The following is a 19,646-nucleotide window of genomic DNA, read 5'->3' as shown; positions in this document are numbered from 1 at the left end:
CTAGGTTAGCAAAAGCACAGATCTCTTGAAAGCACTGGGAGAGGCCGCTTCCCCTAATCCTGGTGCTGCTTTCAGGCTGGTTACCAACATGAGAGAAGGACTAGGATTGGTTAGGGGAATTTTCTGGAGCCCGCAAGCCTGGATGAGACAGAGAACATGGACCGGAGCAGGACGTCATGCAGCAACCAAGGTAAGTGGCTATTTCTTTTATTTACTGTTGCCACTCACCTTGCATGCATGCACCCACCTACCACCCATTTGCCCACGCCCTCACTCTTCCTAGATGCCAGCCGCTGCTGAAATAGATTACAGCTCAAGCATTTGTCCATGATCAAAGTTTGCACTGGAGTAATGGATTATCATTAGAGATACCGCTGTACCATTAGTTGTTTCAGTTCTTTCTTGAAAGACTCATACCTCTAGATCTCTGATCGTTTGTACTTATAGTGATGGAAATTGAGTTCAGGGTGTTACCTGAAACAAACAAATTGAGAGATGTTTCTTTGCTCCTTCAACCTTTGCGGTTTCCTGGACCTTGGATGGTTCTTGTATCTTGGAGCAGCTTCCTCACACAGGCATGAGTTTTTGTGCCAGGTATGTCAGTGAGCCACAATGCATGGCTTTGTGTGTTGTAAAGTCTATTTTGAAAGTGCCTCTATCAGTGATGGGAATCCACTTTGGAGTCACAAAGGCTGGTGTGATGTGTTCAAAACACTTCACTCCTGTGAAAAGCCTCTTTCTCGCATTTAGAGATGCTGTCAGTGAAACTAGGTGTGGCTTAGCGATACTAGAGTCAAGCCTTAAAACTCTAGTGATTGCATCTCTGTTTTGAAGACGAAGCAGGTATAAAGGGTGTTATCCCTTTCAAAGGTTTCATGTGGTGCTGAGCAATCTGTATTTTTTCTTTTATTTGGCCTTGAAGGTTCACATTTTTATTTAGCGTGAACCTAAGAAACTTTGCACGAGCGATGATTTTTATTTTCCAAGTGAATCAGTTCATGACTGGCATGGGAATGAGCTCTGTGGAGAGTATATGAGCATGAATGTAACCTTTACAGTACTTACTTTTAGGTGGTGAAAAGCCATCTACAATTTAATAATCTGTAAGGTTTGACCTAAACGGAATAATGTCTTGTGGGAGGATGTCATTGGAGGCAACTTTTATGTAAAATATTATGTTATCCGTTTGGAGATGATATGATGTTTGTTTCAACAACATGGTGGCAGGCTCTGCTGCATACAGATTAAACAGAGCCTGAGAGACATTTGTGCTTTGAGTCCTAGACGTGCTAAGTAGGAGAGATTCTTGCTCATTTTGTTGTGAGTGTTTTTTATGTAAGAAGTAAGAAGTAAACCAACTTACTACAGCTCCTTTTGTGCTCTTACTTTGAGGGTTCTCAGTAGTGTTTTATAGTTATCCCTGTCAAAGGCTGCAGACAGAACAAGAACCATGAGTTGTAGTGATTCATCAACTATTTGCAGAGTGGTGCTCCATTCCATCCTGAATCCAGATTAATGTTCCTCGAGCACGCTTCAGTTAGTGATAGATTACTTAAATTGAGTAGCTATGCAGCTTTCAATGACTTTCCACAGGAAACGAAGGCTGGTTAAAAAAGAGCAGAAATTGTTTAGACTTTCAAGATCAGCTCATGTTTAGTAATGGAGTGACCTAACCTAATTTAAGGAAGTCTCGAACTTTGCCTATTGCCATATAAGAGTTCATTAGGCTTGCCTAGGATAGGTTGAAATGTCTGGTGATTTCATTTGGAGTTGAATCATATTCATCAATAACTGAAACAACACTGTGGTTTTTGAGATCGTTGTAATGAGCTCGTTTTCTGTGCTAGCTCTCAATCAATCAATCAGGATTTGTAGAGAGCAGATAATCACCTGTGAGGGTATTCTGGCACCAAGAGCACTGCTGCAGAGGAGGGTTCAGTTGAATAGCCAGGAGGGTGAGGTCCAGAGGTGAAGTGACAGGTTGTTCCAAAACTTTGCGGCGAGGTAGGAGGAAGAGTGATATCTACTGTTGCTATGGAGGGGGGTGGAGAGGAGGAGGGAGCAGAGCACAGGTGTCTAGAGGGAAGGCAGAAATTGAAGCGGTGGTTGATGTATGCTGGTCCCCTGGTTGTATAGTGCTTTGAAGGTGTAGATTACATCTTGAACTGAAATCTCTTCTGAATAGGGAGCCGGTATGAGTCTGGCTGCTGAATTCTGTATTGTCTCCAGTTACTTGAGGAGGTGCAAGAAGCTGAGGGTTGTCCAGAAGATTGTTGTTCTCCAGGTGTTCTGTGAGTTGGCGGTTGTTGGCTTTTTTGAGGACTTTGGTAGGGAAGGGCAGCTGAGAGGTGGGGCAGTAATTCTTGAGTTTGTTGGGGTCAGCGGAAGGTTTCTTGAGTAGAGCTTTGACTTCTGTGTGTTTTCATTCTTCTGGGAAGGTGGCAATTGTGATGGATGCATTGAGGATGGTGATGAGCTTGTTGCTGATCGTCTTGCTCTGTAGGTTGAAGATGTGGTGGGGACAGAGGTCCATGGACGCTTCTGAGTGACAGTGATCATGATGGCTGTCATGTCTTGTGTGGGGAGCTGGTCCGAGGTGATGGCCAGGTAGTCAGATTTATCATTTGTGGGAGCGAGAAGGCTAGGGATGTCAGTGGTATTGGGTTAGGGGTTAAAGTTTCTCTAGATGGTGGAGATCTTGTCGTGGAAGTCTGCCAAGGTGTCATAGAGATACTGGGAAGGGTCGATGAGGTTTTCGGTGACAGAAGGTTTGGAGAACTCTGTGACAAAGTTTAAGAGTTCTTTGCTGTGGTTGGAACCTGCTTCGATGCAGTCGACAAGGGCACTCCTTTTTGTCTCTTTCAGGAGTTTGTGGCATTGGTTAAGGTATGTCTTGAATGTGGTTCAGTTTGTGGGCTCCTTTCTAGTGTGCCATCTCCTATCGAGTCGATTGCAGTTGCGTTTCATGGTTCTTAGTTCCGAGTTGAACCAGCAGGTTTGTTTGGAGGACCTCTTGAGTGTGGTGGTCTTCACAGGGGTGACTCTGTCTCTGATAGTTTCCCAGCTTTACATTAATTTATGGCTCCGGAGTACAGGATGGTTTGGTAGTGTAGGATAAGTCATCCTTTGTTTGGAAGGGTGGGTAACAAATGCAAAAAGAACTATTGATGGACAGAATGCAGAACAATGTCATACATTCACCCCAGTACAGAGATCTGGGCCTAAATCCATCGTTTTTTTGCTCACCATGCCATTCCAGTTTGGACCCAGCCATATGCAAATCAGTCTTGACCCTGTGCCCAATGGGAACAGTCCAGCTCGAACTGCCAGGCCAGGTCCTCCCTGGACTGGAAACAAGCATCCTAGGACCGGTTTCGGGGTTTCACCCCTCTTCAGCCAGGATAACTTGATTCCAGTGGCATGGAGAGCACGGGACTCACGTCTAAGCATACCCGTCCCACTCGGGGTGACTAATGCAAAAAGAACTATTGATGGACAGAATGCAGAACAATGTCATACATTCACCCCAGTACAGAGATCTGGGCCTAAATCCTTCATTTTTTTGCTCACCATGCCATTCCAGTTTGGACCCAGCCATGTGCAAATCAGTCTTGACCCTGTGCCCAATGGGAACAGTCCAGCCCGAACTGCCAGGCCAGGTGGAAGGGTGGGTAGAGCTTAGACTTAAGAATAGTCTTGATGAAATGTGTAGTGAATTCTTTTCTTGCTTCTATTCACTTTTAACTCTATATTGGTTGGTTTCAGCTTAGGTAAATTATTGCAGTTATTGCAGATATGTCAAGCTATCTTATGTCTATAATTAATTTCTTGTGCTTTTAGTTTTTTTGGTGAAATTAAGAAGAAAGGAAGACAGTGATGGCTAGACCAGTCGACCCATATGGTTAGTTCAGTTATTATGGAATCATCATTCGCTATCAGAAGGTCTAGAATGGACCATCGCACATATGGAGGACCAGCAGAAATTGAGTTAGGTCATTGTTTTTTAAGAAAGCAGGTTAAAGTCACCACTGAAGCAGGTGTTCGAGAATAGCAGAGCTTTGTTGGTTATGATTTCTAATATGTGTTCATGAAGGAGATGTTATCTCCTAGTGGGTGTTAGATAATGTATATTTTGGTTGGATTTGTGTTCTTGACTTAAAGAGTTTGATTTTGATACAATTGATGTGGTTGATTGTGACCCCCTCCAACTATTCTCAATTCTCATTTCAGATTTTTGAGTCAGTTGACAGCTGGTTGCAAAGTTTCATTTAGCCAAATCTCAGCTTCAAAATATGACAATTAGGTTAAGGGCTTTGATGATGTTGGAGGTCTCTATAGAGTTCTGGAGTGGCTGGAGATCTGCAGTCATGATAGGGTATTTTATGCAGCACAGCACTGTTTTTCATTATAGAATGCATTGTTTTTATAGCTATGAGATTATTGAAGTTAGGTCCTTGTTTATAGGAAATCGTGCCTTGCTTCCTGCTGTCGATAATAATTTGGATGTTGGGAGTACTCGAGGGACTGCAGGTTAGCTTCCGATCTCATTTCCAGCCAGTAACATGTCACCTGGGGGATATGGTAACAGCTCTTTTTGTGCATGGTTTCTGGAAATAGAACCCAGTATGGGTCATATCCTGTAGGAGTGAAACTTGCTGGACCTATTGTGTTTATCAACACTATAATGTCTGTGACTTAATAAATTGTGTTTTTTATGGCAGAGGATAGGGAGTTCTGACTTTTATTTTAGCATGTAGGTCTATTAAAAACATGGTACTAGTGTGTCATCCTCAAATAGATTCATCAGCAAGGGAAAGTCAGTGTGTGGGAGTTGAGTTAGGGTAATCACAATCAATAGAGTAGAATGGCAGCAGGACAATAAATATGTGATGCTAGATGTGATTTCAGTTTGTTTGAGGATTGGGTTCATCTTTCATTTCTTCATCTCTGTTTGTTCATTCGAAAGTTCATTCAAGCTTGGGAGAAGGTTTGCGAGGCATGCCCTTTAGTTTTCTGAAGCTTTTTATGCTACAGGTGAATAATAAGATAAAAGATGTTCAAGATTGGTCAAGGGTATAGATCAAGCCATTGGTAAAGGGAGGGCTGGGTGAGGTTCTGGCGGGAAGAGGATATGCTAGGTGTTGATCGGAGACTTGAAGTGATAAGGTAAAAGGTAGTGTTGTTACATTCAAGTGGTGTCGAGTGGTGTCAAACGGCAGTGCTCCTAATGCCTATATTGTTATTTGCTAGAACTGACAACCTTAGCAGGGTTTCCCCTAACTTTTTGCCGTCAGACCTCCTGTTTTTGCCGATCTTAGGACTTTGCACAGTTTACCAGTGCTAACTAGTGCTAAAGTGCTTGTGTTCTTTTCTTAAAACGTGTTAGATTGGCATAACCCAATTTACCCAATAGGCATATTTAATTTACTTGTAAGTACCTAGTGAGGTGACCCTACCTGTGTCAAGTGCCAATAAATTAAATGCTGTTAGTGGGCGTGCAGCACTGATTGTACCACCCTTATTGCATGTAATGTAATTGCATGTAATAAGTGTAATTTCCAAATAGGAATAGGTAGCCTTTTCTTCACACTACGCCAACAGCCTCCCATGACACTCCCCCTGCTCCTTGTGGTCCCCTCCATTGCAATCAAGACTCTTGGCATAGATTTGAGAAGGTAAACTTCAACAGACTTAGCCTGGTGACTGTAGCCACATGTGCCGTATTACAGTTGGTCTGAAAGTGGGACTTTGATCCGGTCCAGCATGACCAGATATCCCTAGCTGGAGATTTGTGATTTTTGGCGCTATTCTTACACAATGTTTAAAAATTCATAACTCTGTTCCTACTGATTGACTTTTTGTCATTTTGTACTTGTTTTATTTATTACATTTTACTCTATTTGTCTTACTTGGGGTAGGATCCTTTTTACTGTTTGACGTGTTGTATAAATACTTTAACTATTGCTTTGAGGTTAAGCCTGACTGCTCTGTGCCAAGCTAACAGAAGGTTGAGCACAGGTTAATTTAGGGTTAGGATTGTGTTTGCTGCTTGACTAGGGCCCAGACTCCTGTCAACCATCAACCCGATTTCTCACAGTTTTAATTTCTGCCTCACTGTTCTGATTCACTTTCTCATGAAACGTGAATTAAATGATTTCAGGTTGGCATTAGAAACTTGGATCATGATATTGCCATTTTTATATGTAGACATGTTCAATTCTGTTACACATAACTGGGATGGAAATATAGACAACTTGTGAGGGTAGGGATTGTAGTGGTGATTTTAGTTGTACATACCTACTATATTAAATGAATCCACCATCCCACTCCAATGAAGAAGAAGGCACGGTATGGCTTTCTTTAATGTCTCGGGTCTCGCTCGACCCCCTGGCAAGAGAGACGCGTTTCGCCTTCACAGAAGGCTTTCTCAATCTAAATGGCGCCAAACACATTTGAATATAAATAGCCCTTCCCCCCTTAAACGCAATGGTAAACATAAAAGAAATACTGATATGTTTAAAGCATGCATTGAAAAAACTTTCAGTGATGTAAATATACACATTTCAGGCATCCTATCGGGAAATGCGACTGGTGAAAAGCCACAATGGGATTATGAAAAAATAAAACACAAAGTGCGGTAAAGGGTAACAAATTGTAGCATAATGTACCACCAGATTGTGTAATTCCTAAAATAAACATACTGCATGACAGCCTAATGGGTGAACAGTTAACCTATTTTAAGAATGGCGCCAGCCTCTTTGAAAAATAAGCCCTTCATACAACAAATAATAAAATACGAATGTAAAAAGTCATGCTGCAATTGTCCCACACACTTTAGAGCCGTGACCTCTTCAAACCCGCAATATTAGTTCTGCTATTAATAGGTCCCTTTGCTCTTTGACCTGAGCGCTGGAAATGCGGAAATAAATACTACTGTGCGCCCGGATGCGATCGCTTCGATATCTCCTTTTTAACACAAACGGCCTTGAGATTGAGGGGAATGTCTTTACACCGCTGAGCCAATTAACACATGTGTGTACAGTCACAGCTTAAATGCCCGCTTCCCGGTGAACACTGTTATCCCCAAAGCACTACCTCTCCCATAATGCTACTTGGCAGTTTAGTAAAAAGTCACATATATTTTAGGGCATCCTTCCAAACATCCGCAAACAGCCTTCACCATAACGAGATCAGGACACTTCAGTATATTTAAATAGCAGCAGGCAAAGTCATTTTTATGAGAACTGCCTCGCTGTTGGTGGGAACTAGCAGCACTAAATGAATGTTTGTAAAATAGGCATAAACAAGGGGCCGAAGGAGATCCGAGAATGAAAAAAATACTGATGCCAAACACTCCTCACCGCTTCGCGTAGGCGTCCGCAGTGCCCAGTCACCAGAGGATGCCAGTATTCCAAGTAGGGCTTTTCTAGACTGGGGAAACAACAGATCCCATGCTGGCAGTTGGCAAAACCGCCCCTACTATATTAAGTAATTGTTGGAGATCTTTGACCCCCAAGTGGTGTTGTTAGATCTGAGAAAGTCACACTGTTTGCCCAGATCACTCCCATTTTCTGACTAATACTGGTAGTAACTGACTCTGGCTGTGCCCTTGGCCCTGCTAACCAGGGCCAGTGCTCTGATTAAAAGGTATATGGTAATTAGGTGTAATTACAATTGGTACTGACAACCTACATGTCAGTCCCTAATATATGGTAGGTCATGTAGGTTTAGAGACCCAGCAGATTTAAGGCACTTAAGTGTGCACTGCTGTGTTGCCTGCTGCCATTTTTAAAGCCAGCCCTGCTTTGCAACTGCTTTTATAAGCAAATTCAGCTTTGGATTTAAAGGTAGTCCAAAGTATTAAACTACCTTATTTATACTGATAAGCCACCCCTAATTTCTGTCCTATGTGCCCCCAGGGTTGGGTGCCATGTACAAATTAACAGGGACATTTTAAAAGATGTTTTATATGCCCTTATGAGGGCAAAACAACCAAGTTTTGTTTTTCACGATTGTAGCATTTTAGCTCTACAGGCTAACATGGGAATACTTTAATAAGGTGTAACTATTGACAGGAGTGAGCTAAAATAATATTTCAAGGACTTACAAGATTGGGAATGATAAATCCAATAACTTCCACTCTTGAATCTATCATAATTAGTACAGAAAACAAGTTGTAGAACTTTCTTTTCCATGAGCCAAAGTCCAGCCTTCTAGCAGCCTTTCATGGTTGGCCAGTCTTTACAGGCTGAGACAAACTGCTTTGATGAGATGACAAGGGGCCTGCATAGAGACAGAGGTTATCTGGTGGGAGGATATCTGCAGTTGCAAAGAACAGGTCAGGAAGGGGGCTGGATAAAGAAACGGGTCTTCAAAGAGAGAAAGACAGTAAGGATACAAGCCAGGCCTACCTCTTCTTCCTGTAACCCAAGCCAGATGGGAGTCCCATGAATGGAATTTGCTGGAGGTCTGGAAGGGGAGTGTTAAGGGAAATGAGCCACACCAATAGGTTGGCTCAGCCAGATCTTACTCCCAAGGAGAGGGTTTCTCCAGCTTGAATTTTGAAAGTACAGTGCTTTGTGGGACAAGAATATGTCACACTCTGGAGGAAGCTGTCATGCTTTTGGTTGGTGCCCTTTAGATGGATCTGGATCTTCCTTGATTCCTGCCCTGGCTACAGAAGTTTCTTCCACTTCAAAACTGCCACCAGGTACAAAATAGGACCCTCAGACACACTCTTCAGTACATTCCTGGACCTATGGATAATGCAGAAGGACTGCATTGCTGCCAGAGGACTGCCCTGCTGCTTGAGGCCTGCCCTGCTCTCTAAGAAGGAAGACTCAAATTGCTCTCATTATCCCAAGCAGAGTGACTCCAAGGGCTAGGTGGCTGACCCTCTGTTCTGAGCTACAGGGACACAACAAGCTCCCGAGGCCTCCGTGCAACTGCCTATCTGTCCTGATGCAATGATCCTACCTGTACCCGCAACTAGACAGCCTGAGCCCTGCAGCCCTCTTTTGAAGCGAGTTCCTTATCCCCAAGAGGTGCCTCCCTCGGTCCTGGCCTCTTGGCTGGCATTATTTGAGCTTCTCATGCGAAGAAAAACCGCAATCCTTATGTTTTGGGCTCTTTGTAACCCGCAAGGGGCCCGTTCCTGCCGAAATCTCGCCAACGGTGAAGACCACCAACGTAAAGCTCCAGTGGACTTGACTCTTCGCACTACAGCAAACAACAATGACAATCGGCAATGCAAGATCTGCCCTTCAGGCTACAGTATCAACAGCCAGGGGTGACTATCAATGCAGAGCTAAGCAACGACCCTGCGTGGCGTAGTAGAAATAGAATAAGGCAAGGCAGCTGAAAGCAGAGGACTGCACAAAGCACTGCAACAAGGAGGCGTTCCATTGGCATTGCAGTGGGTGTCCCCATGCAACACCCATGGGTTTTGACGCTGCCTCAGATTTACAAATTCACATAAACCTAGGCAGAGCCAAAACCTCCCCAGGGCAGGCGTAATGAGGAAAAATGTATTAATTTCTACACGTGTTTTTCCTCTTTCCATGTGTGGTGCATTCTGCAGCACAAATAGATTGAGGAAAATGCCTCTGTATAGTTTTTGTGCAGGAAGGTACATCTTCCTGCACAGATACAATCCTTCCAAATACACCACTGCATTGCGCCAGGCACAAAATTGTATGCTGGTGCAGGTTGAGAGGACAGAAATGCACCCTATCTCGTAAATACAGTGCATTCCAGCCCTTTCAAATTAGCGTAGGGCAGCGCAGCAAAAAGACTTGCAGTGCTGCCTTACAGCAATTGTTTGTGAATGAGGCCCACAATTTCTTACAATACTGAAGGCATTTGACCAGAGTAATAAAGGATTACCTGGAAAAGGAAAGAAACATCAATTGCTCATACTTTGTAATACAGTCACTATTTATCATATATGCCGACAGTTGATGTATGGTGAATGCTGAAAAGCATTGCATTGCTGCGTGAAACCAGCGATGCAACGCTTTTTAGTGCACACACCTTGTGACACCTTAGATTCACCGTATTTACTGTACAGCACCCCATGTCGCAAGGAGTCAACAGATTCATCGGTATTTCTGACGTACCTGTTGGTGCATTGTTGAAGTGTGTCGCAAAACAGACACAACTCCAGAAATGTGTCCTTTCAAAGGGCCTGCCTCAGTCTTACGCCTGCTTTGAGGCAGGCGTAAGGATTTGACACAGTGGCGTCCTAGAAGTGGCATAGTGAAATCTGATAAATTTCACTGCTCCACTTCTAAAACACTTTTTTGAGGGGGACGCCCGCCCTGCATACCTGACGTAGGTATAATATAGCGCAGGGGTTTACAAAGTGACGCATCTACTTAGATGCATCACTTTGTAAATATGAGGCAGTGAGGCGCATAATTTGTGACGCCAGTGCGTCACAAAAAGTGACGCACTGGAGGCGCAAGGAGCGCATAAATAGGCCCGGAGGGCCTAATTTATAAGGGTTTGCTGTAGGGCAGAGCCACAGGCTTTCCTGCTGCGCCGCCCTATGGCAAAAGAAAATGGCAGGAATGCGCCTTATTTATCAGATACAACGCATTCCTGTCCTTTTCTCCTGCGGCGGCGCACAATGGGCTCCGTAAAGAGAATGGCGGTTTTTACTTCCTGTTCACTCGCACTGTTCACTGGGAAGTGTAGTTTTTATTTGGAGTCCTAAAGTTTCTACAGTGCGAGTGAACAGGAAGTAAAACAACGCCATTCTCTTTATGGAGCGTTCTATTATTGCTTTGTAAATGGGATCCGCGGCATTAAGACTCTGGTGGAGGTTTGTGGCTGTATCGCTTGCAATAAAGAAAATCATTCAAAAAGTCAGTTAACATTTAAATGTGTCCTTACTAAGGATTCAAATACAGTTGCTCTACGATAACCGGGGCTTAATGTTCTCCCAGGCTCTACCTCGTGCCCAGAACCTAAATATGATACGAGAGAGAAAATACGAGGAATCACGCTATTGGCACTGCCAGTTGCATCACCTTTAGTGAGAAATCTATAGGATTTTGGTTCAAATAAAACCATTTTAGTTTATTTAATAATAACTTGGAATCACTAAGGGAGAAAATGAAGTGCATGTTTAGGGTTATTAAATGCACCGAATGCACCGAAAATCATGCATGAAGCACTAAAAATAACTCTACATTGAGCAAGGAATGGCACAATACTATAATTTTGCAACATAATGTATGTCCACATTTTAATTATCAATGGATGAAAAAACACCCGTTCCATGTGTATGGCATTCTTTCCATCCTTTCATGTATATAAAAAAAACTCTGTCTTGTGATTTGAACAAAATGTTGCACTTTGGAGTTCACATTACATATGGGACCCTGAATGTTTATTTAAGAGGCATTGCATAAGATAAGTCAATCCTGTTATTTTTGACAAAACACTGTAAACAAATGTAATATAATTTTATTTTGTTATTCAGAAAACCCGTCATGCCCTGATGAAGACCTCATTAAAAAATTTCCCGTCTATAATAGAGGATGAAACGTGTTGGCAAAAATCTTGAGGAAGAAGTTTGAGACCCTGCTCTCAATATAAAGCAATACAGTTTATCTGTAGCTTTAGAATAAGCACTATGAATGATCACAAAAAGAAATGAGTGGTGAGGCAAAAAGAGAGAGGGAATCACTGAAACGTAATCTGATCCCCAGAGAGGAAAAATTAAATGTTGTGAGGTAAGAAATAACCTAGACACCATTGATCCTCACTACTTTCATGGGTCTTTTGATTGTGTGGTTTAATTAATAATTTCTTAAAACATTTTGCTTCTCCTTAGCATAACCAAATGCTTTACGCAATTGTTTTGACCACTTACAATGGCTTCTAGAGTTGTCCCAGGCCCAACTGATTGGACCAATGACATAGCCTTTGATGTGCTGTTGTCCAAACAAAATGTCTCCTTGGTTTTTTTTTCTATGCACACTCTTGAATTCTTGTTTTCTAATTCAATCCAGTTGCCGATGTCCATCCTATGGGGCACTTGGAATACACCTATTTTCCATGTCCTGCTCCCATGCCAGCAGAGTTGTTCTCCCTCCCTCGTCTCAGTTGGTGGGGCATATCTGCCATTGTGCTTCCCACTCCCCTAGACATGGGAGGGTGTGCTGGCACCCAGCAAGTTTCCCAAGGTTCTGGCCCTCACTGGGAGCTCTGGATAAGTGAGTTCAGCTGGTCTCAGATGTTGTCTTCCTTATTGGTTCCCATGGAAGTGAGGATTGCTAGGGACAAATGAAAGTATTAGTACAGATCAAAAAGTGGATGGAGGAAAAAGCAGAGGTTCATTCAGTTTCCAAGAAGTACTGGTTATCTATCAGAAAGGGGGGTAATGAACCACATGGGTCTCTGTACCAGAGTCTCAGAATTTAGATGGCATACAATGTGAAAGAGAGTTTTTAGATACCTAAAGATTACAATGGGTGAGTCTTATACACCAATTGGATTGTGGAACGTCGCACTCCTTGTGTTTATGGTAGATGCTGTTGGATTTATTTAGGGTGCCTGGTAAATGGCCTCCTGAGCCAGGAGGTGAAAACTATAATTGTAAATGCGTTGTCTCCCGTAGGAGTAACGTCCTTTACTCAGCACTCCGTTATTGTCAAAATTCAAATAATGGTAATCCAGTTGATAATGCTTTCTTTGACAATTTGTTTTTTAATTCGAATTGTGAACAACTTCTTTAACATTCATACTATTTCAATCATAGTATAATCCATGTAGGTTGTCAACAAATTCATGATCAAGTTCAAAGTTCAAAATATTTCAGCCCTATGCATTTCGGGCGAACCCTTCTTCAGGGGACTTACATTTCTGAAAGCATAAAACATTATGATCAAATGACTAGGTACAACACAAATTTCATCAAAAAATTGTCAATACGTATTGCGCTAGCTCCCATTGTGATGTTAAGAAAAGTCCAAAGGTTTGTAAACGGAAGAGTACCGGACTATGAAGATTGTGAAATTCATGCAATGTGGTGTTGGCGAGCATGTGAATTTGTGTGAGAACACTGTCAGAGAAAAGTAACGTGAACTGTGACTAGAACGACTTGAATTTCAAAGGTGAAACTAAACTCCTGTTCGAACATACAATGGTTTGTGAGCGGAAGAGTACCGGACTATTAAGATTGTGAAATTCGTGCAATGTGGTGTAGGCGGGCATGTGAATTTGTGTGGGAACGCTGTCAGAGAAAAGAAACGTGAATTGTGACTGATACGACTTAAATTTCAAAGGTGAAACTAAACTCCTGTATAAACGTGATTAATGCGAACTACAAGGGCTCGCTTGTTAAAAATAATACCATAACTAAAAGCGGAGGATCAAACTGACCTTTCAAGATATAAGCATCAATTTCTATCAATCTGTCGTGGCAAACCATATGAGTTTGTCTGGAAAAAAGGGAACGATGCAAATTAGTGAACAGAGTATAACAACGATCTTGCGAAGCTGTACAAACCGTAACTACGGTTGTTAAAGGTCATACCGCAATCGGATGTCAGTCGAGTGGCGTGGTGGAATCGAGCGTTAAAACTTCGGAAGTGTTTACTTCCTTGTATATTCGCGGTATCGTGAGTCACTCGTCACGTGATTGTAAAAAGTGAAAAAAGACTGTACCGTCGTGAATGTGATAATATCTGTCATGACAATGGTGTAATTTAGCGAAAACTATGTGTTCGAAGGTCGTCGTGTTAACCTATTCCATAACTTTAAGATTTGTAAGTAGTATCTTTCTAAAAATTGTGCTCAAAGAATCAAGATGACAATGTGTTAATAAAGTTTCAAAAAAAAAAAAAAAAAAAAAAAAAAAGGAAATTAATGATCGCAAGATCAGGAAATTCAAACGAGACACTACAGATTATCGACTCGGAGAGGTCTACACATGGGCGGACATATATGCACGACGTAGGCAACAACGATCAAACACAGGAAGATCTTCGGAAGAAACTTCCTCTTCTGACGAAGCTCAACACAGAAAGCAGCCTCCACCCATGAACACTCAGAGACCAGACAGATCATCTGCCCCTACAACTCAGGATCAGGAGCCTTCTACAAGCAGAGACCCTTCTTTTTTAGAACGGGGCGCCGTCCCACAAGAAGAACCCGGAGGAGCAAGTCTAAAAAGAAAACTTATGACGGACACAATAGCCAAGAACACAAGGAGTCAGAAACCCTAGTAATAAACATCTCAAAACAATCAATTTCGCGCCTCCAACTGCAAACATTACAGAAAGGAACTTCTTACGTACCAACTTATCACTCCAATCTACTAGAGACACAAGTCTGTGTATACAAATTCTTACGTACATTAAGGCTAAGACACTTCTTTTCAAATGTGCTAGAACCTTCAGCAGATCAACCACAGAACAAACTATTGGGTCTAAGGAATCCCAGTAAATTCATTCCACCCACGAGTCACAAGGTTCTCGATGTTTTTGAAAAAATTGTTTTAAAGGAAGTACAAGACACATTCAAACAACCTCGTTCCAAAACTTCCAACCTGAAACAAAAAGAAAGACAAACTTTGGAACATTTGTCCAAAAACAAAGAGATAACTATACGACAAGCCGACAAGGGCGGAGCCCTTGTGATCATGGATACTGATTTCTATAATTTCAATGTTAACCAACACGTTAATGACACCAACATTTACTCAAGACATGACAGGGATCCCACCACCGAATTCAAGAACATTCTGAATTTAATAGTGAACGCAGCCATTTCTCAAGGAATCATTGGTATCAAAGAGAAAGAATATTTGATCAAATCCAACCCGGCAACTCCCTACATCTACATGATTCCTAAAGTTCACAAAAATGCCAATTTTCCACCATTTCGTCCAATTGTTTCCACCATAAACTCTATCCACGAACCAGTGGGAAAGTTTTTAGACAAGCACCTTCAACCACTAGTCCAAAAAATGAGTACCTACATCAAAGACACCACCCACTTTCTTAACCTTTTGGAAACTAACAGACCATCATTTACTGAAGACATGATCATGTGTACCATCGACGTGAAATCTTTGTACACGTCCATACCCCATGATTTGGGCTTACAAGCGGTAGAACACTACCTGACTATAAGTGACCATGAGGAAATGTTCAAAGTATTTCTTATGGAACTATTACATTTCACGCTATACCACAGTTATTTCAAATGGGAAGATCAATATTTCATTCAATCATCAGGAACATCTATGGGAAACTGTGCCACACCGGCATATGCTAATCTTTTCATGTACAAATTCGAACAAGAGCACATTTTATCCAATCCAAATTGGCACAGACACATCATCATGTATGGAAGGTACATTGACGACATTTTTGTACTGTGGAACGGCACAGAAACCCTTTTGTTAACAGCCATTGAAGAATTGAATCAGGTCGACGACAGAATTGGCTTTACACATCACATCAATAAAAGGGAAATACCATTCTTAGATGTCTTAGTCTTTAACGATGAAGGTAACCTTGAAACTAAAGTATTCACCAAACCAACTGACAAAAACAACTTTTTACATTTTTCAAGTTTTCATCAGCCTTCACTAAAACAACATTTACCATTTTCACAACTACTACGCCTCAAAAGAATCTCTTCCAATTCAGATTATTACAATCAATCTAAAAACTCCACCATTCAGAAATTCAGACAAAGAGGATATCCCGAAACCATCTTAAACCAAGCACAGGAAAGAGTCCGGAAACTTGAACGTAAACAGTTACTGACAACTCAACTCAAAAATGATTCACAAAGATCAGTATTCGTCTCCAAATTCTCTACCAGAAGTTTCAATATCAAGAAGATCATTTTGAAACACTGGCCACTACTTACGCAAGAGGAAGATTTCAGAGGAATATTCAACAACACCCCTGGATTTGCGTATAAACGCACTCGTAATCTCAAAAAATTGCTCAGACCCAAAGAGGAAGTTACCACAGTTAAGCATCGAGGAACTATTCCGTGCTACAATTGTAGTAATTGTAACGCCATAATTCAGGGCAGTGAAATATTGCATCCCTCACAAGGAACAAAAATCAAACTACGAGTATCAGGCACATGCGACAGCAGCAACGTGATATACTTATTGAAATGCCCATGTGGTTTACCTTACGTGGGGAAAACGCAAAGAAAACTAAAAACCAGGATCATAGAGCACAAAAGCAACATAAGACTCAAGAACACCAAATCCACAGTTGCCTTACACTTTACTGAGCATCATCACAATCCCAGTCAATTACGATTTTGTATACTAGAACAGGTACCCATCCTCCCTGGAAGAGACAATTCTCAACACCTTTTGAGAAGAGAAATATTTTGGATGACACATCTCAACACACTCCAACCGAAAGGTTTAAATGATCGGTTTGAATTACACTGTTTTTTGTAAGGAGACTATGATGTTATGTATACCATTTTGCATATTGAACACATTCATCACTGTTATTGATTACATTGACAACAAATGTTACAAGTTTTAAAATACATGTATTTTCCCACTCATTGTTACCTTCTCACGTTTTAACGATCACGCTTTGACCACATCATATTAGCATCGTTTTGCCACTACGAAATTTGACCATAGCACACTGATTATACCTACAATGTATTTATTGTTAACGTTTTCTTTATTTTTCTTTATTTTTCTTATTGGACACGGGACGTCTTCTTCGTTCTGTAGTTCCTCCACAGTCCTTCATAGACCTATATATATTCATGATACTGATCCTGGGGTGGTAGATGCTAACACATCCACACACAGGAGATACATTTTCAAATTTTCTTTTTTTCATCATTTGAAACTTTATTGACACATTGTCATCTTGATTCTTTGAGCACAATTTTTAGAAAGATACTACTTACAAATCTTAAAGTTATGGAATAGGTTAACACGACGACCTTCGAACACATAGTTTTCGCTAAATTACACCATTGTCATGACAGATATTATCACATTCACGACGGTACAGTCTTTTTTCATTTTTTACAATCACGTGACGAGTGACTCACGATACCGCGAATATACAAGGAAGTAAACACTTCCGAAGTTTTAACGCTCGATTCCACCACGCCACTCGACTGACATCCGATTGCGGTATGACCTTTAACAACCGTAGTTACGGTTTGTACAGCTTCGCAAGATCGTTGTTATACTCTGTTCACTAATTTGCATCGTTCCCTTTTTTCCAGACAAACTCATATGGTTTGCCACGACAGATTGATAGAAATTGATGCTTATATCTTGAAAGGTCAGTTTGATCCTCCGCTTTTAGTTATGGTAATATTTTTAACAAGCGAGCCCTTGTAGTTCGCATTAATCACGTTTATACAGGAGTTTAGTTTCACCTTTGAAATTTAAGTCGTATCAGTCACAATTCACGTTTCTTTTCTCTGACAGCGTTCCCACACAAATTCACATGCCCGCCTACACCACATTGCACGAATTTCACAATCTTAATAGTCCAGTACTCTTCCGCTCACAAACCATTGTATGTTCGAACAGGAGTTTAGTTTCACCTTTGAAATTCAAGTCGTTCTAGTCACAGTTCACGTTACTTTTCTCTGACAGTGTTCTCACACAAATTCACATGCTCGCCAACACCACATTGCATGAATTTCACAATCTTCATAGTCCGGTACTCTTCCGTTTACAAACCTTTGGACTTTTCTTAACATCACAATGGGAGCTAGCGCAATACGTATTGACAATTTTTTGATGAAATTTGTGTTGTACCTAGTCATTTGATCATAATGTTTTATGCTTTCAGAAATGTAAGTCCCCTGAAGAAGGGTTCGCCCGAAATGCATAGGGCTGAAATATTTTGAACTTTGAACTTGATCATGAATTTGTTGACAACCTACATGGATTATACTATGCTTGAAATAGTATGAATGTTAAAGAAGTTGTTCACAATTCGAATTAAAAAACAAATTGTCAAAGAAAGCATTATCAACTGGATTACCATTATTTGAATTTTGACAATAACGGAGTGCTGAGTAAAGGACGTTACTCCTACGGGAGACAACGCATTTACAATTGAGTCTTATACACTGACATAAATAGATGTTCAATGTGAACAAGAATGTTTCAGGCATTTCCTGTTATAAAATGAAAAGCACAGAAGTGGAGATTATCCCTGGAAAAGTAAAAGAAATATGGAAATGGAACATATTCAGACACATCCATTTAGAAGTACATTTTGTGACTTATTTTAGTGAAGAAGAATTCTAGTACAATGTCTTTCCATTCTGTCATAGCATACTAATAAGATGCACATATATGGAGTCATATGCAGAAATCTAGCAGCGTTATTAGGGATATAGAATAATCATCAAAGGAAATTTCAATTATAGGAAAAACATAATTGCTGCTTGACCAGAAGCAGCAGTAGGACTGCTACTGACCCTTAGGTTTTTTCCTTTGGTGCTCCTTTAACTGAGCATATATGTATTATGGAATTGTCAAGTTTAGATTTGCTTCTACAGTTTGCAGGGAAGATGTGATTTTTTTTAGGTTTCGCTTTAGTTATCTCATACGCTGTCAGCAAAATCTTTTGTTAAAAAAAGAAAAATCTTAAAATGGGCTTAGAATGCGCCCAAAACTTACAATTATTTACCATTGATTGTCTGAGTCGTCACACTTGTTTCCTTGCTTGTTATTGGTCACTGCCTCCTGCTCACCTCCTAATTCCTGCAGGGGTTTCAACGTTTGTCCTTGCCATGGAACATGGACCAAGTACAGTTTCCTGTCTGTGGTAGGGTGACCAACTGGCATGGGTGCAAATTCAGGACAGTGAGTGTAAAAATTTAGGACAAAGTGTCAAAATTCTGGACAGAAGGTAAAAATACAGATCAAACATTTGGGACAAAAGGTGCGTTTTACAGACACATCGGAGGTGGTCGCGCAATAGTATACAACTAAGTAAATAGAAAACCAACATAAGTAAAAGTCAAAATAAGTTTATATTAGGTTAACAATCGTGCACTTCACAGTTTTACAGTTTGTGCACAGCTTTGAACAACTGTGCAGGTCTTTTTGTGGTATTTCACATTATCATAATCTATTTATATAGTTACTGCATTGGGTTGTCCAGTTTGATATTGTGTTTACAGTTCATGGTCCTGAGCAGGCATGTTTGGTGAGAGTAGTCTGGAAGATCTGCTCGGATGGACTTTGCCGATGTAGCAATGTCCTTTGTGAAGGTATCTTTCACGATAGATGTTAAGGTTGTGATGAATATCTGTTTATTATACATATAAAAAATAAATGAAAAAAATATTTATTAAAAGAAAATGTTCTGTCTACATGCTAGAGCTGCTGTTGTTTAACTTTGCATAAATAAAAACCAGTCTGGGGCATTGTGTCTGCAAAATAAAATGTCTACTGGCCACCATATCATGGCAGTCAGCTGGTATTTTGCTTTTGACAAAAGTACTTCTGCTGCACTGGTGGAAGCTCTTATGGTAAAATGATGTCTGCGGACTTGGTGGAGATCTCCAAGCATGGTTGATGAGAAAGGGACTCCAATGAACTATTGGGCTGCCTACCATACTTTAAAAGACCCCCCAAAGTCCCAAGGTAAAAC

General features: G+C 41.0%; 1 protein-coding gene across 1 annotated transcript in view; it reads left to right on the top strand.

Annotated features, from left to right (window-relative positions):
- Positions 1-19,646, top strand: part of LOC146821928 (uncharacterized) — a 477,592-nt gene that overhangs the window by 448,861 nt on the left and 9,085 nt on the right. The gene's annotated exons all lie outside the window — the stretch shown is intronic.

This window comes from Triturus cristatus, chromosome 6 (assembly GCF_964204655.1).
Source record: "Triturus cristatus chromosome 6, aTriCri1.1, whole genome shotgun sequence".
Taxonomy (NCBI): Eukaryota; Metazoa; Chordata; class Amphibia; order Caudata; family Salamandridae; genus Triturus; species Triturus cristatus.
This window is presented reverse-complemented; position numbering and strand designations above follow the sequence as displayed.